This window comes from Mixophyes fleayi, chromosome 1 (assembly GCF_038048845.1).
Source record: "Mixophyes fleayi isolate aMixFle1 chromosome 1, aMixFle1.hap1, whole genome shotgun sequence".
Lineage (NCBI taxonomy): Eukaryota > Metazoa > Chordata > Amphibia > Anura > Limnodynastidae > Mixophyes > Mixophyes fleayi.
In genome coordinates this window covers 3,174,280-3,198,015 of record NC_134402.1, presented here as the reverse complement: position 1 = coordinate 3,198,015, position 23,736 = coordinate 3,174,280, and the positions used below count along the sequence as shown (strand labels likewise).

At 42.3% G+C, this 23,736-nt stretch overlaps 1 protein-coding gene across 3 annotated transcripts in view; it reads left to right on the top strand.

Moving 5' to 3' along the window:
* The first annotated feature begins 14,463 nt into the window (after positions 1-14,463).
* The window catches only part of LOC142097798 (uncharacterized), a 105,926-nt gene continuing 96,653 nt past the window's right edge, over positions 14,464-23,736 (top strand). For 2 of the 3 annotated variants that reach the window (XM_075180153.1, XM_075180072.1), the window contains exon 1: positions 14,464-14,525. The gene's annotated coding sequence lies outside the window, so the exon portion shown is untranslated. The remainder of the gene's footprint in view (positions 14,526-23,736) is intronic. The other variant, XM_075180240.1, reaches the window with a different exon arrangement.

Here is a 23,736-nt window from a genome sequence, read left to right as displayed (position 1 = left end):
TTTTAGAGATGGTCACTGACCCCCGTGTTTTGGTTTTGGATTCGGTTTTGGATCTGGATTACCGTCGTGTTTTGGTTTTGGTTTTGGTTTTGCAAAACCGCCATTGCGTGTTTTGGTTTTGGTTTTGGTTTTGTTTGGTTTTGTTTTGCTATTTTTTGGGAAAATCCATGTTTTTGGGCCTAAATTAACCCAATTTAGTGCTCCAACTGTTTTAGAGACAAGTAATCTAATTGTTGAGGTAATAAATCATCCAAAAAAACAGTTTAATTCTTCGTTGGTAGGCCTATTCTACACACAAAACAGATTGTCTTCCTCTCCATCTATGCATATTGGCAATGCAGCCATCGTCTTTGAATGTATATTACACCCTACACTTATAGTTAAATATGTAAAGAAATGGAAAAAGCCAGTTTGGTTTCTGTCTCTCAAGGCCCCCCTCCACTTGTATAAAATACTAAAAAATTCAGCCATTATAGACTGTACAATATTAATTGACATGGAGAAAGACAGTTTGGGGTCACTCTGTCTCTCTAGGCCCCCCTCCACTTGTATAAAATACCAAAAAATTCAGCCATTATAGACTGTACAATATTAATTGACATGGAGAAAGCCAGTTTGGTTTCTGTCTCTCTAGGCCCCCCTCCACTTGTATAAAATACTAAAAAATTCAGCCATTATAGACTGTACAATATTAATTGACATGGAGAAAGACAGTTTGGGGTCACTCTGTCTCTCTAGGCCCCCCTCCACTTGTATAAAATACCAAAAAATTCAGCCATTATAGACTGTACAATATTAATTGACATGGAGAAAGCCAGTTTGGTTTCTGTCTCTCTAGGCCCCCCTCCACTTGTATAAAATACTAAAAAATTCAGCCATTATAGACTGTACAATATTAATTGACATGGAGAAAGACAGTTTGGGGTCACTCTGTCTCTCTAGGCCCCCCTCCACTTGTATAAAATACCAAAAAATTCAGCCATTATAGACTGTACAATATTAATTGACATGGAGAAAGCCAGTTTGGTTTCTGTCTCTCTAGGCCCCCCTCCACTTGTATAAAATACTAAAAAATTCAGCCATTATAGACTGTACAATATTAATTGACATGGAGAAAGACAGTTTGGGGTCACTCTGTCTCTCTAGGCCCCCCTCCACTTGTATAAAATACCAAAAAATTCAGCCATTATAGACTGTACAATATTAATTGACATGGAGAAAGCCAGTTTGGTTTCTGTCTCTCTAGGCCCCCCTCCACTTGTATAAAATACTAAAAAATTCAGCCATTATAGACTGTACAATATTATGAAAAATGGACAAAGCCAGTTTAGGGTCACTCTGTCTATGACACCCTACCCTTAAGGATAAATTGCCCTAACAGCAGCCTTTCAAGATGGTATGTGATATGGAAATGCCACAAGTCCCTTTCCTCTTTGGGGGTAGATTGCACCCTACACTTACATAGAAAGTTTTAAAAAGATGTTATCGGCATCATCTTCAGCTTCATCCTCACCCTCATCAGTGTGTACGTCATCATCACAGACTATCAATTCATCGCCGCTTGAATCCGCCATTAGAGAACAGTCAGTGCTTGGATGTCTTGGATGGTGAAGGCCTTCCTCGTGGAAGATGTAGTTCATTTTTATAAACATCATTTTCTCCACATTTTTGGGAAGTAACCTTCTACGGCGATCACTGACTAAGTTCCCTGCTGTGCTGAACACTCGTTCAGAGTACACACTGGAGGGTGGGCAGCTTAGGTATTGCAAAGCAAGTTTGTACATGGGTTTCCAAATGGCCTGCTTTTCTTCCCAGTAAGGAAAGGGACTGTCTGACATTTCCATATCAACTACCTCTTGAAAGTAATCCTCCACCATCCTTTGCATGTTTATACTCATATTGGATGGACTTATGGGCAAAGTGACACATTTTTTTGAAAAATCCTTCAAACCAGCCCAGATGTTAAATTGTTCTCGTCTGCCCCCTGTGTCTTCCCTGCTTCTTTTTTGGAAATTTAATTTTTTACGAGCAACAGCTTGAGAAAGTGAAGGAGGACACATCGTCAAGCCGAGGCCCAGTTCAGCGGCCAACTTGCTGAGCAATAGCTCCTTGCAAAAGTTCACATCTCGCTCATTTACAAGTAAAGACTCAATGTAGGTTTTAAACCTTGGATCAAGCACAGTGGCCAAAACGTACTGATCCGAGTTCAAGATCTTAATAACTCGAGGATCATTGTGAAGCGAATTAAGTACTTGATCGACAAGGCCAACATACTTTGCTGAATTGCTTGCTTTCAGCTCCTCCTTCATTTTCTCAAGCTGCTTTTCCAATAGTCTAATTAAAGGAATGACTTGGCTCAAACTAGCAGAGTCTGCACTGACCTCACATGTCACAACTTCAAATGGTTTCAGCACCTTGCACAGCACTGAAAGGATTCCCCACTGTGCAAGAGTGAAATACATCCCCCCTCCTTTCCCAATGTCATGACTTGTGCAATATGCTTGGATGGCTTTGCGCTGTTCCTCCATCCTCTGAAGCATGTACAGGGTGGAATTCCACCGAGTTACCACCTCTTGCTTAAGTTGGTGGCAGGGCAAGTTAAACTGCTCTTGGAGCTGCTGTAATCTCCTACATGCTGTGGCTGAATGCCTGAAATGGCCTGAAATTTTACGGGCCACCGAAAGCATCTCCTGCACCTCACGGTTATTTCGTAGGAAGCTCTGCACCACCAAGTTGATGGTGTGAGCAAAACAGGGAATATGTTGGAAATCACCCAGCTGTAATGCTCGCACTATATTGTTGGCGTTATCTGAAATGACATACCCTGGGGAGAGTCCGAGTGGTATAAGCCATGCATCAATCACATCTCTCAGTTTGCGTAACAAATTGTCAGCCGTATGCCTGTTAGTGAAGCCGGTGATACAAAGAGTGGCCTGCCTGTGACAAATGTTACGTAGTGGTGTACATGCTGCTGCTGTTCCTGCTGGTGAAGGTGAATGACCAACCCAGTGGGCTGTCACAGTCATATAGTCTTTGGTTTGGCCACTTCCACTTGTCCACATATCTGTGGTTAAGTGAACAGTGGGCAGAATGGCATTTTTCAGCGCAATCTCTACATTTTTACACACTTTTTGGTATAGTTGTGGAATAGCTTTACGGGAGAAATGGTGTCGCGATGGAATTCTGTAACGCGGACACAAAACCTCAATTAACTGTGAAAAACCAGCTGCGTTTATTGTGGAGATTGGACGCAGATCTAACACTAACATTGCAGCCATGGCGTCTGTGATTCGCTTGGCGACTGGGTGACTGCTGTCATATTTGCTTCCCCTCGCAAATGATTGTTTCACAGTTAATTGCTGAAATGTAGGACTGCTCATTTTATTCACCTGCCTCTGGGATGACGATTCACCCCCAGCAGCAGCAACAGCAGCAGCAGGACTAACGCTTTCTTCAGAGGAATCAATAATAGTGCCGGAGTCATCCAGCCTTAAGTGGGATGCCGGGCTAACTCCGAGCGCTACTGAGGATATTGATGAGGATGGTGTGGTGGGTGTATTTTGTAGCCGTCGGTATGTCGGTGAGCGGAGGGTCTTAGCTGATGAGGGAGTGCTTGTATTCTTTTGGGAAGAACTTTCAGCTTTTCCCAACACTTTGCCATGAACTCTCGTTAGATGGCGTAACATAGACGAGGTTCCAAGATGGTTAAGGTCCCTCCCTCGACTGACTGTGGCTTCACATACACTACAAATGGCTATACAATTGTTGTCTGGATTTGGGTAGAAATAATTCCACACATAAGAAGTGGATTTTTTTGTTTTATGCCCAGGCATGACAATGGCCTTTTTCTTGTCACGTGCCAGAACTGCTGCCACTGGTGCAGGACTTACACAAACAACCTCATCCTCATCAACATCCTCATTAGCGCCCTCGTCGCCTACACAAATCTCCCCCTCATCCTCTTCTAATTCCAAAGTGGCATCCTCAATTTGGGTATCACCGGCTACACTCGGGCTATTAAGGCACACATCAGCAGAATGCTCACGATTAGACATCCCACTGTTGGATGGACTCTCCACAGGGATTGTTGTCATTTGTGAATCAGAGCAAATATTCTCCTGTAATGCCTCACTGGTATCTTGCAGCTCAGCTTTGACGCGTAACAGTAGTTGTGCACCAATTGTAGCCTGGGTAACTTTTTGGGATCTGCCACTAATAGCCAAAGGTGAAGGCCTCATTCTCTCTTTGCCACTGCGTGTGTAGAATGGCATGCTTGCAATTTTTTTTTTATCGTCACTTAACTTTTGCTCAGTTACACTTCTTTTTCGCTTCAATACAGTAAATTTTTTTTTGGTTTTTGTTTTTTGCACTAATTTGAAAACACTCTGTTGTTTGACATCGCCTTGGCCAGATGACGTACTGGGAACACTAACATCAGGACTGGTGACAGAACCTGGTTGCTCATTTAGATCATATGTGGACTGCTTTGAATCCATTCTGAGCGCAAACCACTGAGGAGTGCTAAAAATTATTGAGTAGATACTGCTGACAGATATGACTTTTGACAGCCAGAAATATTAATGCACAATTAGGGAGGACACCCCAAAAACACTGAGGAGTGCTAAAAATTATTGAGTAGATACTGCTGACAGATATGACTTTTGACAGCCAGAAATATTAATGCACAATTAGGGAGGACACCCCAAAAACACTGAGGAGTGCTAAAAATTATTGAGTAGATACTGCTGACAGATATGACTTTTGACAGCCAGAAATATTAATGCACAATTAGGGAGGACACCCCAAAAACACTGAGGTGTGCTACAAATTATTGAGTAGATACTGCTGACAGATATGACTTTTGACAGCCAGAAATATTAATGCACAATTAGGGAGGACACCCCAAAAACACTGAGGAGTGCTAAAAATTATTGAGTAGATACTGCTGACAGATATGACTTTTGACAGCCAGAAATATTAATGCACAATTAGGGAGGACACCCCAAAAACACTGAGGAGTGCTAAAAATTATTGAGTAGATACTGCTGACAGATATGACTTTTGACAGCCAGAAATATTAATGCACAATTAGGGAGGACACCCCAAAAACACTGAGGTGTGCTACAAATTATTTAGTAGATACTGCTGACAGATATGACTTTTGACAGCCAGAAATATTAATGCACAATTAGGGAGGACACCCCAAAAACACTGAGGTGTGCTACAAATTATTTAGTAGATACTGCTGACAGATATGACTTTTGACAGCCAGAAATATTAATGCACAATTAGGGAGGACACCCCAAAAACACTGAGGTGTGCTAAAAATTATTGAGTAGATACTGCTGACAGATATGACTTTTGACAGCCAGAAATATTAATGCACAATTAGGGAGGACACCCCAAAAACACTGAGGAGTGCTAAAAATTATTGAGTAGATACTGCTGACAGATATGACTTTTGACAGCCAGAAATATTAATGCACAATTAGGGAGGACACCCCAAAAACACTGAGGAGTGCTAAAAATTATTGAGTAGATACTGCTGACAGATATGACTTTTGACAGCCAGAAATATTAATGCACAATTAGGGAGGACACCCCAAAAACACTGAGGTGTGCTACAAATTATTGAGTAGATACTGCTGACAGATATGACTTTTGACAGCCAGAAATATTAATGCACAATTAGGGAGGACACCCCAAAAACACTGAGGAGTGCTAAAAATTATTGAGTAGATACTGCTGACAGATATGACTTTTGACAGCCAGAAATATTAATGCACAATTAGGGAGGACACCCCAAAAACACTGAGGAGTGCTAAAAATTATTGAGTAGATACTGCTGACAGATATGACTTTTGACAGCCAGAAATATTAATGCACAATTAGGGAGGACACCCCAAAAACACTGAGGAGTGCTAAAAATTATTGAGTAGATACTGCTGACAGATATGACTTTTGACAGCCAGAAATATTAATGCACAATTAGGGAGGACACCCCAAAAACACTGAGGTGTGCTACAAATTATTGAGTAGATACTGCTGACAGATATGACTTTTGACAGCCAGAAATATTAATGCACAATTAGGGAGGACACCCCAAAAACACTGAGGAGTGCTAAAAATTATTGAGTAGATACTGCTGACAGATATGACTTTTGACAGCCAGAAATATTAATGCACAATTAGGGAGGACACCCCAAAAACACTGAGGAGTGCTAAAAATTATTGAGTAGATACTGCTGACAGATATGACTTTTGACAGCCAGAAATATTAATGCACAATTAGGGAGGACACCCCAAAAACACTGAGGTGTGCTACAAATTATTTAGTAGATACTGCTGACAGATATGACTTTTGACAGCCAGAAATATTAATGCACAATTAGGGAGGACACCCCAAAAACACTGAGGTGTGCTACAAATTATTTAGTAGATACTGCTGACAGATATGACTTTTGACAGCCAGAAATATTAATGCACAATTATGGGGGACACCCCAAAAGCGCTGGGGAGTGCCAAATATGAAGAAAAAATAATAAACCTCTATCCTCCTCTCTGCACTAGCGATTTTGGTTAGAGCAATTGCAAGAACAATATGGTATTCTCTGTCCCTGCTCTAATTAGCCTATGACTACACCCTGCTCTCTCCCTCTGTCAAATGGCGATGGATTGCTGTGGAGGCGTGTATTTATAAAGTTGAAGTATCGCGAGAACCGAGTCCCGAGATCCGACGACGTCACAATGACGTTCGGCCTCGATTTGGATTCGGAATGGGCGGGAGAGTACCGAGCTGCTCAGCTCGGTACTCGGATACCCAAAGTTCGGGTGGGTTCGGTTCTCGGAGAACCGGACCCGCCCATCTCTAATTTTTTTTTAATAATAATATAATTACACTGCAAACAAATAAATGCACAGAATTCATTACACAGCCTGGCATTATATTATGAACAGCATTGTTACTCCGTCCTACAAAGCCTGGCATTATATTGTACACAGCATTGTTACTCCGTCCTACACAGCCTGGCATTATATTATGCACAGCATTGTTACTCCGTCCTACACAGCCTGGCATTATATTGTACACAGCATTGTTACTCCGTTGTACACAGCCTGGCATTATATTGTGCACAGCATTGTTACTCTGTCCTACACAGCCTGGCTTTATATTGTGCACAGCATTGTTACTCCGTCCTACACAGCCTGGCTTTATATCGTGCACAGCATTGTTACTCCATCCTACACAACCTGGTATTATATTGTGCACAGCATTGTTACTCCGTCCTACACAGCCTGGCATTATATCGTGCACAGAATTCTTACTCCGTCCTACACAGCCTGGCATTATATTGTACACAGCATTGTTACTCCGTTGTACACAGCCTGGCATTATATTGTGCACAGCATTGTTACTCTGTCCTACACAGCCTGGCTTTATATTGTGCACAGCATTGTTACTCCGTCCTACACAGCCTGGCTTTATATCGTGCACAGCATTGTTACTCCATCCTACACAACCTGGTATTATATTGTGCACAGCATTGTTACTCCGTCCTACACAGCCTGGCATTATATCGTGCACAGAATTCTTACTCCGTCCTACACAGCCTGGCATTATATCGTGCACAGCATTGTTACTCCACCCTACACAGCCTGGCTTTATATTGTGCACAGCATTGTTACTCCATCCTCCACAGCCATCTAGCATTATATTATGCACAGCATTGTTACTCCATCCTACACAGCCTGGCTTTATATTGTGCACAGCATTGTTACTCCATCCTACACAGCCTGGCATTATATTGTGCACAGCATTGTTACTCCGTCATACACAGCCTGGCATTATATCGTGCACAGCATTGGTACTCCATCCTACACAGTCTGGCATTATATTGTGCACAGCATTGTTACTCCATCCTACATAGCCTGGCTTTATATTATGCACAGCATTGTTACTCCATCCTACAAAGCCTGGCATTATAGTATGCACAGCATTGTTACTCCGCCCTACACAGCCTGGCATTATATTGTACACAGCATTGTTACTCCGTCCTACACAGCCTGGCATTATAATGTGCACAGCATTGTTGTTCCATCCTACACAGCCTGGCATTATATTATCCACAGCATTGTTACTCCGTTCTACACAGCCATCTAGCCATCTAGCCATCTATTATGCACAGCATTGTTACTCCGCCCTACACAGCCTGGCTTTATATTGTGCACAACATTGTTACTCCGTCCTCCACAGCTGTCTAGCATTATATTATGCACAGCATTGTTACTCCGTCCTACACAGCCTGGCATTATATCGTGCACAGCATTGTTACTCCATCCTACACAGCCTGGCATTATATTGTGCACAGCATTGTTACGCCATCCTACACAGCCTGGCTTTATATTATGCACAGCATAGTTACTCCATCCTACACAGCCTGGCATTATATTATGCACAGCATTGTTACTCCGTCCTACACAGCCTGGCATTATATTGTGCACAGCATTGTTACTCCATCCTACACAGCCTGGCTTTATATTGTGCACAGTATTGTTACTCCGTCCTACACATCCTGGCATTATATCGTGCACAGCATTGTTACTCCGTCCTACACAGCCTGGCATTATAATGTGCACAGCATTGTTGCTCCGTCCTACACAGCCTGGCATTATAATGTGCACAGCAATGTTACTCCGTCCTACACAGCCTGGCATTATATCGTGCACAGCATTGTTACTCCGTCCTCCACAGCCATCTAGCATTATATTATGCACAGCATTGTTACTCCATCCTACACAGCCTGGCTTTATATTGTGCACAGCATTGTTACTCCGTCCTACACAGCCTGGCATTATATTGTGCACAGCATTGGTACTCCATCCTACACAGCCTGGCATTATATTGTGCACAGCATTGTTACTCCATCCTACACAGCCTGGCTTTATATTATGCACAGCATTGTTACTCCATCCTACAAAGCCTGGCATTATAGTATGCACAGCATTGTTACTCCGCCCTACACAGCCTGGCATTATATCGTGCACAGCATTGTTACTCCGTCCTACACAGCCTGGCATTATATCGTGCACAGCATTGTTACTCCGTCCTACACAGCCTGGCATTATAATGTGCACAGCATTGTTGTTCCATCCTACACAGCCTGGCATTATATTATGCACAGCATTGTTACTCCGTTCTACACAGCCATCTAGCATTATATTATGCACAGCATTGTTACTCCGCCCTACACAGCCTGGCTTTATATTGTGCAAAACATTGTTACTCCGTAACCAAAGCTGTCTAGCATTATATTATGCACAGCATTGTTACTCCGTCCTACACAGCCTGGCATTATATCGTGCACAGCATTGTTACTCCATCCTACACAGCCTGGAATTATATTGTGCACAGCATTGTTACTCCATCCTACACAGCCTGGCATTATATTATGCACAGCATTGTTACTCCGCCCTACACAGCCTGGCTTTATATTGTGCACAGTATTGTTACTCCGTCCTACACAGCCTGGCATTATATCGTGCACAGCATTGTTACTCCGTCCTACACAGCCTGGCATTATAATGTGCACAGCATTGTTGCTCCGTCCTACACAGCCTGGCATTATAATGTGCACAGCATTGTTACTCCGCCCTACACAGCCTGGCCTTATATTGTGCACAGCATTGTTACTCCGTCCTACACAGCCTGGCATTATAATGTGCACAGCATTGTTGCTCCATCCTACACAGCCTGGCATTATATTATGCACAGCATTGTTACTCCTATCTACACAGCCATCTAGCATTATATTATGCACAGCATTGTTACTCCGCCCTACACAGCCTGGCCTTATATCGTGCACAGCATTGTTACTCCGTCCTACACAGCCTGGCATTATATTATGCACAGCATTGTTACTCCGTTCTACACAGCCATCTAGCATTATATTATGCACAGCATTGTTACTCCGCCCTACACAGCCTGGCTTTATATTGTGCACAACATTGTTACTCCGTCCTCCACAGCTTTCTAGCATTATATTATGCACAGCATTGTTACTCCGTCCTACACAGCCTGGCATTATATTGTGCACAGCATTGTTACTCCATCCTACACAGCCTGGCTTTATATTGTGCACAGTATTGTTACTCCGTCCTACACAGCCTGGCATTATATCGTGCACAGCATTGTTACTCCGTCCTACACAGCCTGGCATTATAATATGCACAGCATTGTTGCTCCGTCCTACACAGCCTGCCATTATAATGTGCACAACATTGTTACTCCGCCCTACACAGCCTGGCTTTATATTGTGCACAGCATTGTTACTCCGTCCTACACAGCCTGGCATTATAATGTGCACAGCATTGTTGCTCCATCCTACACAGCCTGGCATTATATTATGCACAGCATTGTTACTCAGTTCTACACAGCCATCTAGCATTATATTATGCACAGCATTGTTACTCCGCCCTACACAGCCTGGCATTATATCGTGCACAGCATTGTTACTCCGTCCTACACAGCCTGGCATTATATTGTGCACAGCATTGTTACTCCGTCCTACACAGCCCGGCATTATAATGTGCACAGCATTGTTGTTCAATCCTACACAGCCTAACATTATATTATGCACAGCATTGTTACTCCGTTCCACACAGCCATCTAGCATTATATTATGCACAGCATTGTTACTCCGCCCTACACAGCCTGGCTTTATATTGTGCACAGCATTGTTACTCCGTCCTCCACAGCTGTCTAGCATTATATTATGCACAGCATTGTTACTCCGTCCTACACAGCCTGGCATTATAATGTGCACAGCATTGTTACTCCATCCTACACACCCTGGCATTATATCATGCACAGCATTGTTACTCCATCCTACACAGCCTGGCATTATATTGTGCACAGCATTGTTACTCCATCCTACACAGCCTGGCATTATAATGTGCACAGCATTGTTACTCCATCCTACACAGCCTGGCATTATATTGTGCACAGCATTGTTACTCCATCCTACACAGCCTGGCATTATATTGTGCACAGCATTGTTACTCTGTCCTACACAGCCTGGCATTATATTGTGCACAGCATTGTTACTCCATCCTACACAGCCTGGCATTATAATGTGCACAGCATTGTTACTCCATCCTACACAGCCTGGCTTTATATTATGCACAGCATTGTTACTCCATCCTACACAGCCTGGCATTATATTATGCACAGCATTGTTACTCCGCCCTACACAGCCTGGCTTTATATTGTGCACAGCATTGTTACTCCGTCCTACACAGCCTGGCATTATATTGTGCACAGCATTGTTACTCCATCCTACACAGCCTGGCATTATAATGTGCACAGCATTGTTGCTCCATCCTACACAGCCTGGCATTATATTATGCACAGCATTGTTACTCCGTTCTACACAGCCATCTAGCTTTATATTATGCACAGCATTGTTACTCCGCCCTACACAGCCTGGCTTTATATTGTACACAGCATTGTTACTCCGTCCTCCACAGCCGTCTAGCATTATATTATGCACAGTATTGTTACTCCGTCCTACACAGCCTGGCATTATAATGTGCACAGCATTGTTACTCTATCCTACACAGCCTGGCATTATATCATGCACAGCATTGTTACTCCGTCCTACACAGCCTGGCATTATAATGTGCACAGCATTGTTACTCCGCCCTACACAGCCTGGCATTATAATGTGCACAGCATTGTTGCTCCATCCTACACAGCCTGGCATTATATTATGCACAGCATTGTTACTCCTTTCTACACAGCCATCTAGCATTATATTAAGCACAGCATTGTTACTCCGCCCTACACAGCCTGGCTTTATATTGTGCACAGCATTGTTACTCCATCCTACACAGCCGTCTAGCATTATATCATGCACAGCATTGTTACTCCGTCCTACACAGCCTGGCATTATAATGTGCACAGCATTGTTACTCCATCCTACACAGCCTGGCATTATATCATGCACAGCATTGTTACTCCATCCTACACAGCCTGGCATTATATCATGCACAGCATTGTTACTCCATCCTACACAGCCTGGCATTATATACCCTCATAATAAACAGCGTCTGTAGGTCCCAGTGCTGCTCTTAGCGATGTTTGAAGATAATGGTCTTAATGTTCCAGGAATTTGAACAGGGATTTTGTAGGCATTCAACTAATATCACCCATCACGTGCAGCATCCTCTAATACCCATATTTCTATAGTGCGCTATGTGTGGTAGAAAGGAAAGTTTAGGGCAGTGCTCAGCAGTCCTCGGGAGTCAGCAATAATCGGCCATGTACATGGTGCAGTATGCTGGTCATTATCTAACAGTGCAGAACAGTCAGTGATATAACTAAAGGTACCTGGGCCCCAGCTCACATCTTGCACTGGGGCCCAGGTACCTTTAGTTATACCACTGACTTCTAATATTACCATTTGTCTTTTGTCCCCGTCCCCCCCTTGCAGGGCCAGCACCAGCTTCATGTGGGGGCAGTGAACTGGTGTCAAAAACGCTGGATGGGTGCCATTATATCACTCGTTCACTGTTTTTGGCGCCCTAGAGAGCTGCCTAGGTCCGCCTAATGGGAGCACCTGCTATCCCTCTTCTTTGTCTTTTTATCTCTTGACTTCTGCATTCATTGTCTATCCCCTGTTGTCTTCCACACCCAGATTTACAGCCTGTGTGTGAACAGCACAACCCCATTGCTAGATATAGGAGACTTGTAGCTCACAAGAATACAAAGCTGTGACGTCATTGAGCTTCTGATCTAGAATCTATTCTACAACTGTTGAACAATCCTTGGTGATGCTTCTGTGGTCACAAGCGATGGAAGAAGGAGCCTGGTAGTAGTTAGCATCGCTGCCTCACAGCATGGGGTCGATTCGGACCACAGTCCTATCTGTGTGGAGTTTGTATGTTCTTCCAGTTGGTTTCCTCCAGGTGCTCCAGTTTTGCTCCCCACTCCAAAAACATAGTTAGGTTAATTAGCTTCTGACAAAAGTAACCCCGGTCTGTTTGTGTGTGATAGGGAATATATATTGTAAGCTCCACTAGGACAGGGACTGATGTGAGTTATTATGTATGCTCTGTACAACGCTGCACAATATGATGGTAAATGAAAAGTTATTAGATAGATAATAATGACATGATGCAGTTATTACCTAGATTAAAGCAAATTATTATGACAGACAGGTTGTGAAAGTATTTATTTATGGGAACAAGAATTTAAAGATCTACAGGTGTATAAGTAGGACTCATAATAAATTAGAAATTTTGAAAACTTTTTTATAAACAATCTAAATATGTAGTGGGGTAATGTTCTGCCCCTAGAGAGATCTGTAAAATTAGATAATACCTAAACTATTTTTATGAAGAAAAAAGGATAATTCTGCAAAAGAGGCAAAAACTCACATCAAACTGTGCAGGACTGATAACATTCTGCAGACTGAGGATCTATGATCCCTGTATCAAAATGTGGAGCTGTTCACATGGCTCTAATTAAAATGTAAAGCTAAGGAAAATGCTTAGAATTTGTGTTGAAAGCTCAAAACAATTGATAGGGTAAAAACTTCATGATGAAGCCGATTGCCAAAATTATTTACAGGCTCACCCCAGACTTTCAACACAACATGGGTCACGTGATTCCACTGAGCATAGAGTAACGCTTTCCTTTCCAGTAATACAGAGTGTTGCTCTATATCTTTTCTCTTCTTCTCTCTCAGCGCCTCTGAGGTGGATTTACGTTTTGATTTTGGAGCTGGATGGGGAGAGTCATCAGAGGCATTAAAATCTGCAATTTCCATATAACATACAGTATCATTAAATTAAATGCAAACATCTCTTATTTTCCCCTTTAAAAAGCAAATTTATATATCTACAGCAAGTACAGTTCCTGCCAGGTGAATGCGCAGTTGGGCCTCAGTCGCAGTTACGCGCAGACCCCCTTACTGTACTTGGCCTATGTTAGATCGCCCCTTCCTGCCCCCGACCTTCCTCTCAAGTCACGGAGAGGCGTGAGCAATATGTGGGCAAGCACAGTACATATATGCATATATTACGCTACGTTAACGGACATAGAGAGATCTTAGCACAGCCTCCTTATGTTTCTTTGCATACTTTAATCAGAGAAAAGCACAGTCTGCAAAAATCATGTATGTTCCTCTTTTCATGAAATCAGTACCCAGAATAGGCGATGTGGTCAGCCTGTGTTATTCTAATGCAGAAGTTCATTGTACGTCTGCACTTTCTGAGCACATAAAAATGGCAACTGCAGATCTGATATCTGATATCTGTTTCTGGCTATAACAGTGAGCTGGGGGAATTTTTTGTGTGTTTGTTCCTTTTATTATAACCCCACCCTTTAAAGCACATGCTATGAGCCTATAAATTGATTGAGCAATTTCCACTTCTGTATTTGTCTGAGAGGCATGTTGATGTCAGTAGCTGAGAGGGGGTACTGCACTGAATTGCTGTTTGGAAGCTTCTGGGGTAGCTCTTTGGTAAGTTAGCTCTCAATTTGAAAACACATATGTATGGCCCAAATATATGGGACTCTCATTGTTTAGAGTTAGGACCACCCTATTAGCAAAAGCGCCGTGGAGTGGTGGGTGGCTTAACATACATCTGCAAATGTGTGCAACTGAGACTTTTGCATTTTTATCTACAGTAGAAATGACAGGTCTTTTGCTGGCTATAGCAGTGTGCTGGGGGAATTTTTTGTTTGTTTGTTCCTTTTAGGATAACTCCACCATCCAAGCATCTGCTATGAGCCTATAAATTGATTGAGCAACTTCCACTTCTGTATTATTGTTTTATCTAACAGGTCTATAAAGCTCAGCCTTTCATAAATTGTATTTGCATTGATCCAGAGGAAGGTCCCCCCCTGCACACAGTGTGCCAGTTGCTGATTTAGCCTCATAGGTGGCAACAAAAATACCGTTTGAACCCAAAAATGAACATAAACTAGTTAGATTATCTGGATCAACCACCTCCACATTGTCCTCTATTGATTATATCTACAGATACAATTTCATGTAAGAAAGCCTCCAATATATGTTACATTCTGTTACTGAATTTGCCATTCCCACCTCATGCAGAAAGCAAATCAAGCTTCACTACCCTTACAGTAAAGAACCCTTCCTACGGCCATAATTTGCATTACCAATTCATAACCCCTTGTCCTGTATAATTGTTAAATGTTCATCTGGATAACTATATATATACAGATGAATATTTTTTTTACCAAAGTAAACAAATCTAATCTAATTCTAAATTGTCTTTATTACTTAACCCTTTCCATCACCTTTATCAATAATCTTGTACACCTTTGAGTTCTTCTCTGCCCTTCCTAAAAAGCGGTACCCAAAACTGTACCCCTTTTGTAGATTGTGGCCTAACTAGTGACTTCTACAATGCTGATAACATGCTTGTACTATATTATTTCCCCCCACAATCACTGTTTTAAGCATCCCAGGATTTTATTTGTCTTTGCAGGGTCTGCCTGGCACTGTGCAGATATTCAGTTTACTGTCAGACAGTCTTCCTAATTTTTTTTCTTTCTGCAGCTTTTCAGTCATGTTCTGTTTCTTGTGTACGTAGCACAGGTCTAAATGCAAATTCTTCATTTATTTACATTGCATTTTAACTGTAGGTCAAGGCTCAGTTTGCCATTTTCAAAATATTTTGTGTAGTAAATTACTGATGTCACAACGCTACCAAAAGCTTTACATGTCTAAACCAGAGCTTGTTATCTCCCCTCCTGCCAGAATCACCACCTGCCCTCAAATCTCTCTCACTGTTAATAACTCCACAATTTCCTCAGTCTCTCAAACCCGCTGCCTCGGTGTCACACTCTGCCCTCTGCTTTATTCCTCACATCCAGACTCTTTCCCAGTCCTGTCTATTCCACCTTAAAAACATTGCCAGAATATACCCTTTTATTACTCAACATGCTACCAAAACTCTTATCCATTCTCTCATCATCTCCCATCTTGACTACTGCAACTTCCTGCTATCTGGCATTCCTGACTCCCATATATATATCCACACTTCAATCCAACCTAAATGCTGCTGCAAGACTGATCTTCCTCTCACACTTTGTAAATCCCTACATTGGCTCCGTGTGTCCTCCAGAATCCAATTCAAATTACTGACCCTTACCTACAAAGCCCTCAACAACACTACACCTGCATACATCTCAAATCTCATATCAATATACTCTCCCTCCCGCCCTCTTAGATCTACCTCTGACCTGCACCTTGTCTCTGGTAACCACCTCTCACTCCCGCCTACAAGACTTCTCCCGTGCTGCTCCCCACTTATGGAATTACCTACCACGCTCAATCAGACTCTCCCACAACCTTCAAATCTTTAGACGCTCTTTTAAAACCCATCTCTTTATTAGAGGTGACCTTATTCCTGATGATACTATTCACACTAATGCACCCTCACAACTATCCCTATCTCATATCACACATTTACTCCTCCTGTTTCAGCTGTGACCTCTTCCACTTAGAATGTAAGCTCTGTAGTGAGCAGGGTCCTCCATACCCTTTGTTTTCATGTATGTATTTATTTTGTCTGTCTTGTATGTTTTATGTATGTCCTGTTTTCCCTACTGTACGGCGCTGCAGAGCACAGTGGCGGCATCTTACAAATCTATGATAATAATAATAATAATAATAATAATAATAATAATAATAATAGGTTGTCTACAATAGATGTTGGTGTAATGTTGGACAGGGCCCAATATTACACCACCACAATCCCTGTATCACATCACTAATGACTTTATTCCAGTCAGAATTTATTCCATTTATAACCCTATTTCTATCCCTAACCCAGTTCTCTGACCATTAATGTAATAGTTTGTCTTCTACACCTAGTAGTCTCATGCTTTGGACCAGATAGTTATGTGGAACAATATCCAACTCTGTTGCAAAATCCAAATATATCACATCAATTGCACTAATAAGAGTCAGTTTGAAATGTACCTTCTTATAAATACATGTTAGATATGAAATCACTGACCCCGTGTTATCAAATTATTTTCTACAATAAAATTCAGAATCACATCCCTCAGGATCCTTTCAAATAATTTCCCCAAAAGTGAGTCAGTATCGCTGGTCTAAAATTCCCTGATTCTAGTTTTCTTCTCTTTTTAAAGACTGGTGTCACATTTGCATTTCTGCCATTCTGGTGGCACTGACCCAGTGATGGATTCCATAAATATAGGAAATAGTGGTCTAAAAAATTACTGAACTTATATTGCACATCCTCAGGTAACATTTAATGGTATTTATGGCTATTGCTACACACTATCTTTTGTATTACTTTTCCTATGTTTTCATTTAATGTCCCAATACTATCAGCGTTATTTTCCCTGTTGTTTACATACTTGATAAACATTTGGCATCAGACTTGTTTTCTTTTGCAATTTATTTCCCAGCTTCAGTCTTTGCTAACCTGGTTACATTATTTATTTTACTACATCCCTTGTATTTCCATAAAGGCATTTCAGTGCCTTCTACTTTTACCAATTTGCATGCTCTTTTTCTATTATTGCCTCCTATTATTTATTATGTTTCTGTTTAACCACTTTGGTTGCCTTTTATTCCTATGAATGTTATTGCCGTATGGTGGGAAGTTGCAGCCGTATTTAAAACATTTATTAAAAATATTCCTTTTTTTTTCTCTGTGCTAAATTTTAAGATTACACTTTCTCAATCTGAAAGCGTCAATGTCCCTCTGCGATTCATAGTTTTTGAAGCTTTCTTACAGAACATTATATTGAAACATAAGACTTATGATGCTGCGATCACTGTTCCCTAAATACCTCCTCCTCTGTACATTATATATAATATCTAGTTCTTCAGTACTCTAGATGGTTCTTCTGCCACTCATGGAAGTATCCTGGAGTTCTAGCATCAGTGATATTCAGGTGGAACTTGTTTTGCTTGAATGAAAGCTTTTATTTCTGCCATTACTGCAGAATGGAAGATCCCATACTTCTAACATCTGTTTATATACTGCGCTATTACACCTGTGTCACCTCAACTACTGAACTGGTTATTATAATGCATGTGTAGAGGCACTCACACAGAGGGCCTGAGAGAGGAGTAAAGAAGACTGGGCCTAAGAGAGAGCAGATGAAGAGGTAGGTGAGGAGAACCTACCTAAGCCCCATCTGCTTAAGTCCATCTGGCTACCTACATCTGTTCTCAGGACTTGTCTTCTTCTACATGCTGGTTGTAATTCTCACTATCTGATTTATTCTGTATGTTTGGGCAATTGCTCAGCACCACTTGTCTTATTCTGCATGCTGGTTGCAATTCTCTCTACATATTGCTATGTATGGACAGCTACATAGGTCTATATGGCTTAGCTTGTTCCTGTATGTTTTGTGCAAAGCGTCTGGATATACAACTCTTGTGTTACTGATTGTTACAGTTCAATGATTAAATCATACACAAGGTTAAAAGTCTTAGACTTCTATAAAAGTCTTGTTACTAGATCAGTGAACCTTCCTGACATCTCAGCAGATGCATAACTGTCAATAACAAGGAAGATCCTGCTAAAGGCCTTTTAGTGCTAATTAAGACTGTGATAGTGTTTAGCGCGGGCTGCATGTAATGAGGCTGATTACTTGTATTATCTGGAGTGAGTGGAAGAAAAGGACGGACAGCTGGGATGAAGGAAAATGCCCATTTTCCCTGCAGCGTGCTGCTGAGTAATTGTCTGAGAGCGATCATTTCATCTCTGCTGGAGCTCTCCTGCAATATCTCCTGTTGTGTGATCACAGCTTTATGTAAAATAAGGTACGGCTTCCAGGGGCTTTCAATGCGGAGTCCCATCTCTCAGCTAACTGATCGGTAATTTGGTGGAAATGTATTTTCTGAGAGCATTTGTAGGCTTATAAACTAGGTGGAAGTATGATTGTAAAGGGTTGATGCTCTCTCGGATTATCTAGATGCAAGACCCCCATCTTCATTTAGTCAACGGTTGTCCTCTTATAGAACCCTAATTGTTCCTGCTGCTTTTTATATAATGTTGGTGTTTTTGCTGTGATTCTGCTTTCTAAACTTATCAGTTCACTTATTTCTTTTTGTGAGCATCCCTGAATTGTGCACAAAACCGGTGGTAAACAGAGTAGGGGTCATCACATTAAGCTTCTAAGGATAACAGGGGCTGACACTGAGGGTAAATGTTGGCTGACATAGAGAACACCAGGCATGTGTCTAGTAGCAAGAGGATGACTGGATGAGTATCTGGTGTAGTGAGAGACACTGGGTTATTGTCTGCTTGAGGACGGGATACTTTATAGTGTCTAAGTGATGGAAGCTGGGTGTGTGTTTGACAGAATAAGGGAGACTAGGTCAGTGTCTTATGCAGTGAGGGACAATATGTGACTGTCCAGTGTAGTGAAGGAAAGTCAGCCAATGCCTGTTGGAGTGTAGGGAACTCTGTGATTGTTTGATGGAATGAAGGAAACTGGGTAAATATACAGTGAAGTGACTGAGACTAAGTAAGTGTCTGGTGTAGTGAAGGAGAGAAGACCAGTGTCTGGTGGAGTGAAGGGCACTCAGTGACTGTCTTATGGAATAAAGACAATGGTGTGAATGTATAGTGAAGGGGAGGAGACCGGTGTATGGTGGAGTGAAGGGGACTATTTGACTGCCTGATGGAATAAAGACAACGGGGTGAATGTATAGTGGAGTAAAAGAGACTGAGTGAGTGTCTGGTCTGGTGAAGGAGAGAAGACCGGTGTCTGGTGGAGTGAGGGAGACTCAGTGACTGTCTGATGGAATTAAGGAGATTCAGTGAATGTATAGTGAAGAGGCAGAAACTGAGGGACTGATAGAAAAATAGAAACCCAGTTGGGGGATTGTCTGATGGAATGTGGAAGACTACGAGTCTGTTTGCATGAAGGAGACTGGAAGAATGTCTAATGGAGTTTTGGAGCTGGGTTAGTCTCTGGTAGTATTAGGTAGAGTGAGCGACTGAACGTCTGGTAGAGTGAGGGAGACTGAGTAAATGTCGGGTGGATATATATTAAAACTATGGGAGTGTGTTATGGAGATAGGGATGCTAGCTGAGTGTCTGGTAGAACAAGGGAGACTGAGTAGATGTCTGGTGGAGATATGAAAGCTATGGGAGTGTGTTATGGAGAGAGGGATGCTAGCTGAGTGTCTGGTAGAACAAGGGAGACTGAGTAGATGTCTGGTGGATATATGGGAGCTAGGGGATTGTGTTATGGAGATAGGGATGCTAGCTGAGTGTCTGGTAGAACAAGGGAGACTGAGTAGATGTCTGGTGGATATATGGGAGCTAGGGGATTGTGTTATGGAGATAGGGATGCTAGCTGAGTGTCTGGTAGAACAAGGGAGACTGAGTAGATGTCTGGTGGATATATGGGAGCTAGGGGATTGTGTTATGGAGAGAGGGATGCTAGCTGAGTGTCTGGTAGAACAAGGGAGACTGAGTAGATGTCTGGTGGATATATGAAAGCTATGGGAGTGTGCTGTGGAGAGAGGGATGCTAGCTGAGTGTCTGGTAGAACAAGGGAGACTGAGTAAATGTCGGGTGGATATATGAAAGCTATGGGAGTGTGTTGTGGAGTGAGGGATGCTAGCTGAGTGTCTGGAGTGTCTAGAACAAGGGAGACTGAGTAGATGTCTGGTGGAGATATAAAAGCTATGTTAATGTCTGGAGGAGTGAGGGATACTAATTGATTGTCTGGTTGAATAAGGGAGACTGAGTTAATTTCTGGTAGAGTGAAGTTGGGTTCTGAATACAACAGTGTGCGGAGATCAGGAACAGTTTTAATGCATAGGAAGGAATGGAGTGATCACTTTGTATAATGACTACAAATCCATGTCTGACCTTTACATAATCCTGATACAGATATTCCTCAAAACATATGCTTAAAAGTAAGCGAACTACAAACCTTCAAATTTTGTCTAATTACACATGTATTGAGCACAGTCTTTCTCTATAGATCACCAGATTATCTACATTACTTGGCTGGCTTTTAGTACTCTCATGTCCATATTAGAGCCACTGGCATTGGGCAGAAAATGCCACAAAAAAGGGACTTGAAGTAACTAAAATGATAGTTTCTGGAAGCAGCACTTAGCTGACATGTCGATGGAATTGTATCAGAAAATGCTAATTCATAATGACAGACAGACTTTTCCCATAATTTAGTACATAGCTGACTTAATTCCTTTCTCCATATAATATACATTTCTGCTATGGACTGAACAATGAGCACACATAATATGCATCAGTTACATAGTCTCCTGTGTGCATGCAGCATGTATCTCAGGCCCCTGGCTGACATTAGTAATGTGCACTGATCGCTCCCCAGCACTGTCGGCATTAGAGGACATCTGAAGACGCAGCTATCTATGGGAGAATTAATTATCTGCTCTCAGAGAGGAAACATGAAAGCACTAAGCTCCGAGCTGTCACTAAAGCCTGCAGTCTGTCACATGGATCAGCCTGCGCAGTCTCTTTGATGGTCTAAAGGGGAGCGAGAGGGTTAATGTAATTAGCTATCTCAATAGGCATTGGAAGACTTAGTAAACACTTTACTTGCCCTCATGCTGTTATGTCACTTCAATCTAACCTCGCTACCCACACACTGAAAATGTATCCCTCTATATCCCTACACAATAAGATGAGAACATCTCTCTGCAACATCACCAATACTTCACTTTGGTGACAATGTAATCAGAGTACAGGACTCAGGAATCCAGCAGAAGTTATAGCTGTGACCAACCTCTTGGACTCAGAGTACACATGAAGTCAGTGTGAAAGGATGACATCACCCCAGTGATCTGCACACTCAGATGCTAGTAAATCCTTTTTCTGGGCTTTGTAGAATCCAAAAGGTCTGGGGGAGTGGGATGAGATTTTCCTCTTATTTACCCCATCCCATCAGTGTTTATTGGCTGGGGTAGTACAATCATGGCCAAAAGTTTTGAGAATGACACAAATATTATTTTTCACACAGTCTGCTGCCTCAGTTTCTATGATGGCAATTTGCATATACTCCAGAATGTCATGAAGAGTGATCAAATGAATTGCAATTAATTTCAAAGTCCCTCTTTGCCATGACAATGATCTTTATCCCAAAAACAACATTTCAACTGCATTTCAGCCCTGCCACAAAAGGACCAGCTGACATCAGGTCAGTGATTCTCTCGTTAACACAAGTGAGAGTGTTGACGTGGACAAGGCTGGAGATCACTCTGTCATACTGATTGAGTTAGAATAACAGACTGGGAGCTTTAAAATGAGGGTGGTGTTTGCAATCATTGTTCTTCCTCTGTTAACCATGGTTAAGGAATCACGTGCAGTCATCATTGCTTTACACGAAAAGAGCTATCAAGGGTGATGACTGTTACGAGCCGCTGCGGCTCAGGCACCACCTCGACTCGTTTTGGCTCCACTGACATGTCCCGGCCGTCGACATGGTGACCGGGGCGTCACTTCAGGTTTTCGCCCCGGCCGTCGCCATGATGATGGTTGGAACGCTCCTCTCATCACCGCGCATCAGGACTCATTCCCAGGTGGGGATGATTATTAGCCTTGCCCCTCTACTTCAATGGCCCTTAGCCTCCCTGCTGGTTATAGTTCCTGTTTTCAGTATTGTTACCTGCACCTTTCTCTGCTCCTCTGCTAATTCTATTTAAATTTACTCTGCTGTATATGACCCTTGGCTTGCTTACTGGATTCTGCTGAATTGCTTGTGACCCTGATCTCTGCCTGTTACCTGGATACGCTGTTTGCCGCCAGTCTTGACCTCTGCCTGGACCTCACTACCGCTGCCTGCTGTACCCTTTAACCTCGGCCCATTTTGGACTCCGCTGCTTCTACCACCTGGCCCTCGCCGGCGCTATGGTAGGCTATAAACTTGTACCACTCTGAGCTAAAGACCTGGGGGCATCCAAGTACCTGTGAGCGCGTTTAGCATTACGGGAAAGGCGGCTGCTATAGGTGAAGACCTCTGTTACTTGTTCTACAAGTTTATGATACTTGCCTGCAGCCCTAACAATAACTAAGTGGCTTGGGGATCAAAAGGGAAGAAGGGATGAGAGAGAGAGGTAGCCGACCGGAGGGAGGTTAGGCATGAGACTGGAAGGCCAGGAATCTTCCCAGACCTTAATCCCATTGAGAACTTGTGGTCAATCCTCAAGAGGCGGGTGGACAAACAAAATGCCACAAACTCTGACAAACTCCAAGCATTGATTAGGCAATAATGGGCGGCCATCAGTCAGCATGTGGCCCAGAAGTTGATTGACAGCTGCCAGGGCGAACGGCAGAGGTGTTCAAAAAGAAGGGTCAACACTGCAAATATTGACTCTTTGCATAAACTTAATGTAATTTAAATAAAAGCATTTGACATTTATAAAATGCTTGTAATGTTACTTCAGTATAACACAGCAACATCTGACAAAAAGGTCTAACACCAATGAAGCAGCAAACTGTGTGAAAAACAATACTTGTGTCATTCTCAAAATATTTGGCAATGACTATAGATTACATATGTGAATAATGAAGCTAAATTCTGGATTAAGCACATTGTCCTCAGTGTAGTAAATGTGACAATGGTTCCTGGCACTTGCACTATAGGAACCTTGGGTGGACAATGCATCTTGGCTCTGGCTTTCGACTTATCACCCAGGCACTTAAAGGACAGGGTAA